We start from the raw sequence: 13,681 nt of genomic DNA, 5'->3' as shown, positions 1-13,681 counted from the left end.
AGTGGACGTAGCCCAAATATTGGGTGAACCACCTTAAATCCTTATGTCTTATGTTCTCTTCTGTACAATCTATTATTTTCAAATATTGGTTACATTTTCATGTAACTATTATTTCTATCTATGGTTAATCCTAACACTCTTCCTCTATTCAATAGGTTTTAGTTCATCTTAAACAATGTGTTTTTTCTTCACCAAGTGATCCTCCTCCTCCTTCCTTCGAGGATTACCTTGATGTCTCCTCTTCAAATTCTCTTCTTCTCTTAAAGCATTCAGATAAGCATCCTCAACTAAAGCAATATTCAAAATACCAACCTCATCTTGAATATTAAATCTCAAACTATTTATATATCTAGCCACATTCTCCTTAGACAATTCTCTATGCCTAGACCAAATAGTCAACTTGTAAAAATCCTCTATATAATATTTTATACTTAGATTCTTCTATTTCATATTCTACAACTTTTTAAACAACTTAAGTTCATAATCCATAGGAATTAACTTAGCCTTCATTTTTGTTGCCGTCAGTTTCCAATGAGTGATCTTCATTTCACCTTCCTCTTCTCTATCTCTTTGCAATTCCTTCCAACAAAGAGAAGTATGTCCCTTCAGCTTATTCTATGCAAACCTCACTCTGAGTGGATCTCCAATATCCTCTAACTCAAAGTAGTCTTCCAATTTTCCAATCCAATCAATCAGGTGTTCAAGATTCAAAGTACCTGATAAATTAGAAACCTCCATCTTATGCTTTAGCTTCAACTAAGATCCATATGTATGAAAGTGAATAACCCTATTTCCCATAAGTCTCTCCACATGATTAGTACTATCCTCACCACTCAATCCAACAACCTCAAAGTCTTCAAAAAATCCCTCATAACCATCTTTAGTACCTACATGCCAAGGTACACCACCTATAGTACTTATGATTTAAGTAATCATATCACTCTTCATCAATACAATCTAAGATCCAAATTCTCCTTTAATCTTCTTTGCGATCCTCACTTCCACAACATCAAAGAGTCTTCAATTTCCCTAGGTTCCAATTGTCTCAAAGGAATCTTGCAAGGATTTTGCAAATAAAAAAACTACAAGATCAACTAGATCCTCGCTCTGATGACCTTCACCCCAGATCCTAGTACAAATTACCTCAACTTTGGCGATCTATCTACATGCCTAGGAAAACCTTCTCTCTGATACCACCTCATGTAGTACAAGGAAAAAGAATTCCAAAAGGAGATGTCTTGGCCCCCATTGAATAACCATATAGTGGAAACACAACCCAAGAAATAAGATTTGATACCAAACACAACTCTTTATTCATAAAATAATTGATTACATGCAATGTGTCAGGCTATAAGGCCTTCCTAGTTATGGCCAAATACAAAGAAAGTAATAGTTCTACAAGCTCCTCAAGACCCAACCAAAAACCCTAGCTAGTCTAGATATATAACACAACAACACTCTAGTAGAAACCTCTAGCAATATCTAAACTTGTTCTCAAAAACCACCAAGCAATCTCCTTGTTTCCCAAGCCGCAACTACTACCTCTTCTCAAACTTTTCTCCTCTTCCACATCCTCTTCTATAAGCTAAATGATTATGACCTAAGACTCCACAACACCCCCTTACTTATACCCAACTAAGCCATAGTTTAGACTAGTAAGTTACAAAATAAATAAACCCTTACATTAAATACACATTTAAGCCACAAGTTAGCTCACAATAGAAATTAAATACATACAACAAAAGTAAATTCCTAGGTCAACCACTACTAGAGATCAATCATAGACGACTTAGTTAAAAAAAGGCCAAGACATGATTGAGCATCAGAAGATCCACTTATGAGTATCAAAAAATCCACCAAGCATAACTGATCTCACACAAGCATAGCTAAGCACTAGTATATACCAAGTCCACAAGTAATTGAGTCCCTTCATTGACTAAGCTACTCAGTCAACACTACAACCAAGGATCACTAAGCTCCCAGTGTATGTTGAGTTTCCATAAGCATCATTGAGTACCTTAAGTGACCAAGATCCTTCAACTCCAAATCCAAAATTACTCTAACATGTAGGATTGATAACAACCCCAGGATGCTCCTTTATTAGTAATAATAGAGCTTGTGTCAATGTGATCTCATTTTTTATGTTACATTCCTCATGCAATAAATCTAACTACTTCCCTTGCAAAAATATGATCTTATAAAAATATTATAAACTAGAACTAGGATCCAAGTTTAGATCATGACCATAATTTAACAGATCTTCATCAATTTTGTCCATCTTCACCCTTATTTATCTTGTAAAACTAGGGACACTATATAACTTTGAAAAAAATGTTTTTTGCATTATTTACTAATTATCCCAAATCAGTAATTTGAGTGGAGAGTTCAACCTTCTTGAGTGCAATCTCTTTTATGACTTTCTCCAATACTATGTTTTTAAACTTCCTTTCTAACACTGCATGATGTTTCTTGAGTATCAATGTCAAGGTCATTTAGTTTCTCCACAATCTTGATCAATTGTTCAATTATGGAAGCCTTCCCATCTAAATTATCAACACAAAAAAAATCAAGAAATATATCTTTGATGTCATATAATACCTATCTTTTCTAATGCTCTTTTCTCATCTCCTCTTTCTTGGCCTTTCTATCTAGAAATTCACTTGGTGTTCACATTTGATCAATCTCAATTTAGATATGTCCTAGTTAGGAATCACAATCTCTTCACCATGAGTATTTAGGTTTTCCTATCATGGTCTATGGTCAATTCATCTTAATTGTGTTTATTCTCTTCCCTTTTGAATCTAGTGTGTTGGAGCTCATCATTGTCTTTTATAGACCTTGATTTTGAACTTCCACATTTGTCTTATGAGATTCCTTGAACTGATTAAGCTCTATATTCATCTCTTTAGGTTTATACTTCTCAGTATCAACTAACTCATGTATAGGTTCAATGGCATTCTCCTTAACAACCTCAATATGGAGTTCACTTGTAGAACTCTATTGTCTAGCCTATTTTTATCCCTTCTATAGAGATCCTAAGGCATTCAATCTTTCACCAATAGTAGATTGATCTTCTTTATCTTCTTTACTCTTCTCATTCTTCTCACCCTTAGTATTAATATTTGTATTTCTCTCTACGGCATCATCTTTATATTTAGGAACTTGTGTGTTCTCACCTTCATTAGTTGGTCAACTTTGTTTCTTGGCTAGACTAACATTTGCATCTTCTTGATGGACATTTGGACTGAGTGAAACAATAGGAATATTAGAAATAATAGGTGTTGAGTCTACATGTTGTGTGCTCACTTGCTTATCAATGTTAGGATAATATTTTACTTTATCAATTATAGGGTTGGTATCCAAAAAGATCTCATGTGCTAATAGTTTTGATGGTGGAGCTTCCTCCTTCTTCTTTGGCTTGGTAAGCTTACTCTTACTCTCAAGTTTAGCCTTGACATTATCTTCATTTGTCTCATCTTTAATTGGGTTGACTTTTGTCTCATCCTCAATTGTAACTGTGTAAATTTTTTCTCCACCTTGTTGAACCATTTATGTTGGATCATCATTTTATATCTTATGTGTTATCCGACTCAACATTCTCAAGCTTGTCTTGCCATTCTCATCCTTCTTCTCATTATCAATCATTAGTCCATAGATCTTCTTCCATATGATTTTTATCTCTTCTACTATATTTTATATCTTTCTCTTCAAAATAAAGAATGCTCTCCTCGTAGGAATAAATTTTCTATTATAGTCACTCATAGCTTTAGAAATTTGTTTTCTATCTAGTTTTGGCATAACATTTGCAACTGTGCCTTCTTTTTGTTTCCTTTTAGTCTTTAATTCATATTGTTCATATATCCTTTCATACAATTCATTAGGTATGATGTTACCTAACTAAAATGGTGGATATTTAAATGTTTCCATCATATCCAAAATTTCCTCTTCAACCTTTGCCTTATCTGTTGTATCCAAACTATCATACTTTATATACTTGAATCTTGCCATACCTACACTCCACCTAATATTCTCACAAGTTAATCAATTTTTTGGGGTGGCTTATGCACTACAATTATAAATTTACAACTATTCTCTAATTCAATCATTTCATCATCATCTTTCTTCATTATAACCCTCTCCATTTCTTCTTTACAAGCTTTCTTGGCTTGGCCTTTTCTAAGGAATTCTTCCTTTTTGTTAAGATTTTTCTTTGAGAAGGGATTTTATCTTTAACTGATTCTTTCTTAGGCTCATTCACTTCACTAGTATATGACCTTGTCCTTTTTCTTGTCTATATGTGTTGAAGGGGTTGGCTTGATGACCTTCCTTGTTTTTTGTCTTGCCTAAGGCTCAACAATTACTATCTCTTTACATTTTCCAACTACTTCTTCATTGTGTTATTCCTCATCACTATACATATCTTCACCTTTACCCTTGGTGATCTATAATAGTAGTTATTTCTTATATCCTTCTCCCAATTCTCTCTCCAATTTTTCTTTCATTCCTTTTCTTTCTTCTCTATCATGGTAGCATAAATTTGCATTCTGATTTTAACTATGGTTGTCTCATATCTATTGAATGGCTCAACATCCTTATCAATAGAATCATCAAATAAAGTTTTAATAGATTTTATATCTTCATCTATGTTTATCTTATATCATAATGGTCTCAACCATGCAATCCTCGATATGACTGGCTAAATGTATGTTCTATCAGTTTCCACTAAGAAATGTGTATCATCATAATAATTGTCCAATAAGGATTAGGGAATCCTTGACCTAGTTTTCATCTTTTTCTTGACCTCCTCAAAGTATTCATCCATAAAATTCCAAAAGAATTCTACCAACTAATTAATGTGTTGGAAATATAGATGGAGTAATTGAGGGGCGGGGTGGGGTGGGCGGGCTAGTGAATCAGTTACCACAAAAATAAATCCACAGGTCCTAAAAAAAAGATATTGCTACAACTCGATAGCCACATAGAAAAATGCTTAACTTGGTAGATGAACTTGTCAACTTATTAAGCATTCATAAAAATTTAATATGCATGCATAAAAGAATTAACATCAACACAAGAGATACCAGATTTAACATGGAAACCCAATATGAGAAAAACCACCAAGTAACTAGCTACCAATTTTCACTCTTCTGAAGTGAGCTCTATTAGGAGCCAACCCAGTTAATGGTTACAATAAATACTATTAGGTGTGACCCTGTTAGAGGATTTAATCACCCTATTAGGAGTGGCCTTACTAGAGGTCTTTAGAACAATTCAACTAAACTATCACCTTGTTAGACAATTTGTAAAATGGTTGTTAAACCAACTCTATTAAGAGATTTAGAAATCAAAGCTACAATGATGAAAAAGTAACAATGAAGTGACCTGAATGAGATGCAACTTAATTTTTTTGATAGAGATCTCTTGTCTTCTTCAATAGATCCTTACTGATTAAATACAACCTTGCTACTCTAAAGGATATCTGACCCTTCCTCAAAATTTGATCATACAATCAATATACTTTCATGCTATTCATTACACTCATCCATACATCATTTGAATTCACAACTTGACCTTTTATTTATACATTACAAATTTATCAAGTTGGCTACATTATAAGTACACAAAGAAATAATCATTACACCAATCGGCTACTAATATTATATTAAACAAATAATCTTTATTTTACAAAACAATGAAATCCTTCATTGGCCAACTCTACTCGATAAATACTACAATAGAAACAATTTCCAATGTTGACCAACTGAAGCTCGGTAAATACTGCAAAGTCTACAAAATTCTTATGCTACTAAATGAGCTCAGTAAGAACTAACCTTGTTAGCTCAGTAAGAACTATATTCTACCACACTTTCCTTTAATGACCAAGTAAGCTTGGTAGACACTAAGTTTCCTTTGCCAACCTTGAAAACTCGGTAACAATTGTTTGCACAAGGTAAAGCCTGAGAGCACTCAGTATACACCGTAAATCTTTTTGCTAACCAACTAGACTTAGTAGGTTCTATCTGATAACTGATATGACATTTGTGTACCATCAAAGACAACACACAATTGAACAATTATATCAAACAATATCCCTCTTTGGCATTGATAGCAACACAACATGTCATAGTAGAATGAAATTTGAAAACAAGTCTTTACTGACAAAATATTTCACCTTCTTTAATTTCAATCCACAAAACTCCTAAAATATAGTAATCTCCCTCTTTCATATTAATCTCTCCCTCTTGCATAAATTCTCTTTTTCTTACAAATTTCAAAAAGATATGAAAGTATACTCTCCCTCTTTGACAACACATGCCAAAGACAACACAAACTAAATGAGTAACAATGTACCTTAAGTACTAATTCATATGCAATATTTCCATGACTATCTTGCATCAACTAAAAGATCTTTCAACTTGATACTTGTTGATGCATCACTAAAATTTTATTCTAGTGAGTTTCAGATAGGGAAATGACCTCTAACTTACCTCTTAGATACAATAATGCATCCTTAGGTAGAGGCTTGGTGAATATGTCAAAAAATTGTTCCTTTGTATGGACATATTCCAATCCGATCTCCTTATCCTACACCAATTCTCTGACAAATTGATATTTTATTATAATGTGTTTGGTTTTTGAATGCATCATTGAATTTTTAGAAATGTTGACTGCACTAGTATTGTCACAAAACATAACAACAAGTTCTTTGATTCCAACCTTCATGCCTTCCAATAATTTCTTGAACCAAATACTATTAGAATAGTTTACTGCTACTGCAACATACTCTGCTTCAACTGTAGATTAAGATGTGCAATTTTTCTTTTTACTTGTCCAAGAAACCAACCTCTTTCCAAGAAAGAAAGCTCCTCCACTTTTACTTTTTCTATCATCAATTTTTCCTACCCAATCTACATTAGTAAACACTTTCAAATCCAAATTACCTTCAATTTTTTACCATTATCCTTAATCTTCATTTCCTTTCAAGTATCTCATGATTCTTTTGACTGCCATCATGTGATTTCCTCTTGGTTTTTCTGAAAATCTAGCTACAATACCAACTGCAAGGGCAATATTAGGTCTTGAATGAACTACATACTATAACTTTCCAATCATAGATCTATACAATGTCTGATCTACCTCTTCTGATTCATCATCCTTGGTAAGCTTCAATCTAGTACACATGGGAGTTCCAACTAGTTTACAATCCTCCATACCAAACTTTTTTAGTATCTCCTTGATGTATTTTGACTGAGTAATGTAGATACCATTCTTACTTTTCTAAATTTGAAGACCAACAAAGAATTTGATCTCCCCAAGCATAGACATCTCAAATTCCTTGTTCATTTGCTCTAAAAATTCTTTGTGAAGATCATCATTACTTGTGAACAAAGTATCATCTACAAATATTTATGCCAAACAATTTTTTTATCTAGTCCTTCCTTGATATACAAGCTATTGTTATCATTAGTTCTCTAAAAACCAATCTAAATAATATAGTTATGCAATCTTTCATATCATGCTCTAGGGGCTTGTTTCAGACCATACAATGCTTTGTGTAATTTGCAAACCATGTCCTTCTTGTCTGGATCAACAAAACCTTCAGGCTATTCAATGTATACTTCTTCTTCCACAATACCATTGAGAAATGTAGATTTGACATCCATCTAATATACTTTAAATCCTTTATGTGTAGCATATGCAAGTAAGGTCCTAACTCTTTCTAATCTTGCAACAGGAGCAAAAGTTTCTCCATAGTCTATTCCTTCTTCTTAAGAGTAAGCTTTGCATACCAGTCTAGCTTTGCTTCTTGATACCTTACCATCTTCATTTAACTTATTTCTAAATACCCACTTAGTTTCAATCACAATTCTAACTTTAGGCCTGGGTACAATAGTCCATGTTTTATTTTTCTCTATTTTCTCTATGTCTTCATTCATAGCTTCATAGCTTAGTAGACATTAGTTTGGATCCTTCATGTTCTTGTAGATTGGTTTGAACTTCCTGCAACTTGGTTACATAAGACTCAAGAGTATAAGAATCCTAATTAACTGATATAACTGGTATTGTATCAGGTTCAATGAAAACAAAACTCCTATAATCTTTAGGTTTCCTTTTGCTCTCTTCTTCAATCCTTTCTGCAAACTCATCGAATTTCATGTGTGCACTCTCTATGACTTTGTGAGTAGACTAATTCAAACATCTATATGCTTTACTTTTGCAAGAATATCCTAAAAATATTCCTTCATCACCTTTCACGTCAATTTTTTCTTTTCTAGCTTTTTTAAAAATGTAACATTTGCTTCGAAATACTTTTAGGTAACTCACATTCGATTTATAGCCATACCATAACTCATAGGGGGTTTTGAATGAGTCCTTCTTTAGCTATACTCAGTTCAAGGTATGAACTACAGTATTGATAGCTTCCTTCTAGTATTTGATAGCAATTTTCTTTTCAATTATTAAGGTTCTTATATAGTCCATGATAGATCTTTTCCTCCTTTCAACTATACCATTTTGCTCGGGAGTTCCAAGTGCTGATACCTGTCTTTTGATTCCCCTTTCAATGCAAAAGTTATTGAATTCATGGGAGATGAATTCACCACCTCTATCTAACCTCAAACATTTTAGTCTTTTTCTTGTTTCCTTTTCTACTCTAGCCAAATACCACTTAAATTTCTCAAATGCTTCTAATTTCTCTCTTAAGTACATGAAAGCCATCATTCTTGAGTAATTATCAACAAAAAGAATGAAGAACTTCTCTCTAGTATAACTTTCAATTCCAATGGGTCCACACAAATCAGTATGCATAGTTTCTAAAGTTTCTTCGGACAGATAATTTTTACTTCTAAAGCTATTTTTTCCTATCTTACCAATTTGAGCTTCTTGCATAGACCAATCTCAGGTTTCTTTATACTAGGGATGCCTCTTACTTTCCTGAATTTTCTTATCTTTACCAGATTATCAAAATTCACGTGACATAACCTTCTATTCCATAACCAACTTTCTTCAACTTGAGCAATAAAACATGAGTATTTACTAAGCTCAAGAAAGAACAAGTTACCGTTTGTCTGAATGCCTGATCCAATCAGCTTTCCTTTTCCATTCAATAGTGTTGCCTTCCCATGCATGAATTCCACTTTAAATCCATTGTTGAGTAGTTGTGCCACACTCAAGAGATTGTGCTTTAGACCTTATACCCAATAGGCATTATTATATACAAGCTCTTTGGTTAGTGAGATTTTGCCTCTTCCTTTTATACAAGAAGGTTCATTATTACCAAACCTCACACTACCACCATCATAGTCTTCAAAATGTTCAAACTTAGTTTTATCACCAGTCATATGGTGAGAGCAACCACTATCTATAATCCATGTATTATTTTTTCTCAAATGAGAAATAAGTGCCATCTTTTCTTATTCATCATTGTTAGAATCATCTTTCAGAGCAATGTAAACAATTTCATCTTAACTATTGTCAGAATCGTTAAAATCTTTAGCCATAAAGCACGTTTTCTTACCTTTGTCCTTGAATGATTTGAATTTTTTCTTGCCATTCCATCTATGACATTTCTTCTCATCCTTTATTTGCTTGTTTGGGCACCAAGCAGCAATATGACTAATTTTCTCAAATGAAAAATAGATTAGAGGAACTTTACCTTTATATTTTCCTTTGCCTTTAGAATATTTCCTTGCTAGTAGAGCTGCAATCACCTCAAGATTGTCTAGCCAATATAATACCTTTTTAGCTATAGGATTAGACATCCTTCACTACCAAAGTACTATGATGATCTCCATTAAATGTCAATTTGGGAGCATGAACTTGAGATGATGTCTACAAAGTATATGCTCTAATTTCCACTAAAAGCCACTACTACTTTGAATGAAAATACTACTAAGGAAATCTATTTTACCAAAAGAAAAGAAAATTACCAAATTCTTAGAAAGATATCCTAACTACTTAATCATTCATCTATGCACCTATTGCTGCAGGAACAGTAACTAGCTCTGTTTCTAGTGGCTAGAGGAACAACAGCTTTACACTTAACATAGGAAGCTAAATAACTTCTGACACTGAATAACTCCTAATGACTAAAATAAAATCCACCTTTTGGGTGGTCCCCCATGGAAGAATAAAGGAAAGATAATCTCAAATAAAAGTGTAAGAACTTAGAAAAATCATATATTCATTCAAACATGTAGTGGCACACAGATTTGGAAAAAACTAGATAACTAGCAATCTATCCATCTATTATTCTCCTATCTTCTTTCTTTTTCTTTCAAATATAGATAGAGTCTTATTTAAAGAGAAGGAATAAAAAAATCCTAAATTTATGACTTCCTCATGAAGGATAGTCCATTACAACATGTAAAAGCATTAACTATTCCCTTGAATTCTCATAAATATAGAACACAACAGATGCTAGATTTGCTCCTCTTTCTAACTTAAACCATGCTCCATGAATCTAGGTATCCTTAATAGATCCATGCATGTTTAACTAACTACTTCAATGCTTACTTTACCAATTTTTTTCTTTACCAGGTCTCGCTTATCATCCATGAAAATAGGTTCCTTCTAGATTTTGTCACCGAGTCTCATTAACACCAGCGCTTCCTCAATGCGATTCTTTCATGGTCATTCGGTTGATTCCCAGTTGGCTTAGATTCTTGAAAACATCAATTATACATACAAAAATTCTAACAACATCTATTCATACTTATTAATTTATAACAAAAGCATCGATTATTCAACTAACAGTTTCACAATCTTTTTGTGTGTAGGAAAACCTACCCATGTTAAGCATACATGAAGAAAGACTTAACAAAATGAACCCTTTTTAAACATAATATCAACTATCTTTTTCATGCTGCAAGTTCACACTTTATACATTAAAATGTTCAAAATACTAGGCTTAAAAGATGATAATTTTCAACAAGATATAGCCAAATGTTCATAAAAAGGGTCAAAAATCATCTATTGTTTTGTTCCATCAAAGATCATTGTTTGAACTTTGTTTTGATTCATCTTCACTTTCTTACTAAGATTCCTTCAACCTTTTTCCTTTCTCTTTAAGAAAAAGCTTGGCTTCAAATGCTGATTCAATGTTCTTGGAAGCTAGAACATAGTTTTCATAATTGTCTAGCTCAAATGCAATCAATCTTCCTACTATGGCCTCTAAATTTATCTTATGATTTGTTTTACATCTTCTTTCTTGAATTGTAGAAACTCTAGTTGCATAAATAGGAAGTAAAGTTCTAAGAACTTTACTTATAACTATTTCTTCCTTGATATCTCCTCCAGAAGCTTTGATTGCATTGATACTTGCTTTGACTCTTTCGACATACTTTGCAATGTTCTCATCTTCTCTCATTCTCATATGATCAAATTGACCTCTTAAACTTTCTACTTTAGCTCTCTTCACATTGTCATCACCTCCATAGATATCTTTTGATCTATTCAACATTTCAAAGGTAGTTTTGTAGTCCTTGACATCATCAAATTCTTCATAGCTTAGGGCGGATGCAATGTCTATCATCATGGTGTTATGAGTCTTTTTCTCAGTAATGTCATTGATAGATAGAGTAACAAAAGGTGTCACATATTCTTCATCAATATATTTAAATCCTATATCTCCAATGGAAGCTAGATGGAGTCTCATGAGACCTAGCCATGTTGAAAAGTTATCTCTGTTGAGTCTTGAGTCTTGGAATTTCCCTTTTGTATGACATCCTCATCTTTAGCTTGGATCCTTGAAATATTTCCTATAAGCACCAAAAGATCTGATACAAATTGTTGGAAATATAGATGGAGTAATTGAGGGGGGGGGGGGGGGTGAATCATTTGCCACATAAAGAAATCCACAGGTCCTAAAAAAAGATACTACTGCAACTCGATAGCAGCACAAAAAAATGTTGTTACTCGATAGATGAACTTGTCAACTTATTAAGCATTCATAAAGATTTAACATGCATGCATAAAAGAATTAACATGAACACAAGAGACATCAGATTTAATGTGGAAACCCAATATGGAAAAAAAAACCAACCACGTAACTAGCTACCAATTTTCACTCTTCTGAAGAGAGCTCTCTTAGGAGCCAACTTGGCTAAAGATTACAAAACACACTATTAGGTGTGACCTTGTTAGAGGATTTAATCACCTTGTTAGGAGTGGCCTTGCTAGAGGTCTTTAGAATAGTTCAACTAAATTGTGACCTTGTCAAAGGATTTGTAAAATGGCTATTAAACCAACTCTAGTAATAGATTTAGAAATCACTACTACAATGATGAAAAAGTAACAATGAAGTGACCTGAATGAGATGCAACTTACCTTTTCTAATATAGATCTCTTCTTTGGTTCAATAGATCCTTACTGATCAAATACAACCTTGCTGCTCTACAAGATATCTGATCCTTCCTCAAAATTCACTCATATAATCAATATACTTGCATGCTATTCATTACACTCATCCATACATCATTTGAATTCACAACTTGAGCTTTTATTTATACCTTACAAATTTGTCAAGTCAGCTACATTACAAGTACATTATCCAATAATCATTACACTAGTTAGCTACTATTATTATATTAAACAAATAAGCTTTATTTCAAAAAATAATCAAATCCTTCCTTGGTTGACCCTACTCAATGAACACTACAACAGAAACAATTTGTAATGTCGACTGACAAAAGCTTGGTAAATACTGTGAGCTCTACAAAATTCTTATGCTACCAAGTGAACTCGGTAAGAACTATATTCTGCCACACTTTCCTTTGCTTACCAAGTAAGCTCGATAGGCACTGAGTTTCCTTTGCCAACCTTGAAAACTTGGTAGCAACTATCTATAGAAGGTAAAGCCTAAGAGCACTCAGTATACACTATAAATCTTCCTACTAACCAACTAAACTCGATAGGCTCTATCTAATAATTGATATGACATTTGTGTAACATCAAATACAACACACAATTGAACAATTGTATCCAACATAATGGACTAATTAATTTGTTGAGTTACTAGTTTCTTTTTACTCTATGTCACATCACCAATGGTAGAGAAAGAATTCTAAGAATAAAAGTAAATACAAACAAATAATGATCCAAACTTACACATATTATTTTTTTCCTTTATGATTTTCTCCAAATTCATGGCCAACTTCTTCAACTATAAATTAGAAAGATCATTGTTGTGATCTTTCTTCACAATTTTCCATGCCACATCTACAACAACAGAAGGTACACTATCTAGTAGGCTAGATTGATAGAATTTATGCACTATAACCATTACTAAAAACTCAATATTAGTATTTTCAATGTTGGAAATCATCATTCCTCACTTGTTCAATATTTCCAATGTGTTTTCTTATTCTTGATTTGGCATCAAATTATTTTGAACTTGTCTATGATAGTGTATCCAATGACTCGGTGAATGATCTATCTAGTAATCTCAATTTCTCCTCCTTCTAACCATAGTTTCATATCATGAACTTGACTAAGCACAATCTTTATCCATTCTATTTTGAAAAACCTATGAAATTTAGGGCATATGTTAACCCCTTCTCGACAATGTGTTTATGTTCATCCTTTAATCTACCATCAATACACAACTTCTCATATGTACTTCTCAACTTGAAATCTACAACCTCTCTAATTTTACACATATAGCATGCTTGAACATCATGAA

Source organism: Cupressus sempervirens, chromosome 2, assembly GCF_028749045.1.
Source record: "Cupressus sempervirens isolate cs-2001-9-10 chromosome 2, ASM2874904v1, whole genome shotgun sequence".
In the NCBI taxonomy this organism is placed as follows: domain Eukaryota; kingdom Viridiplantae; phylum Streptophyta; class Pinopsida; order Cupressales; family Cupressaceae; genus Cupressus; species Cupressus sempervirens.
The sequence above is the reverse complement of the archived record's forward strand: the minus strand, read 5'-3'. Positions refer to the sequence as shown.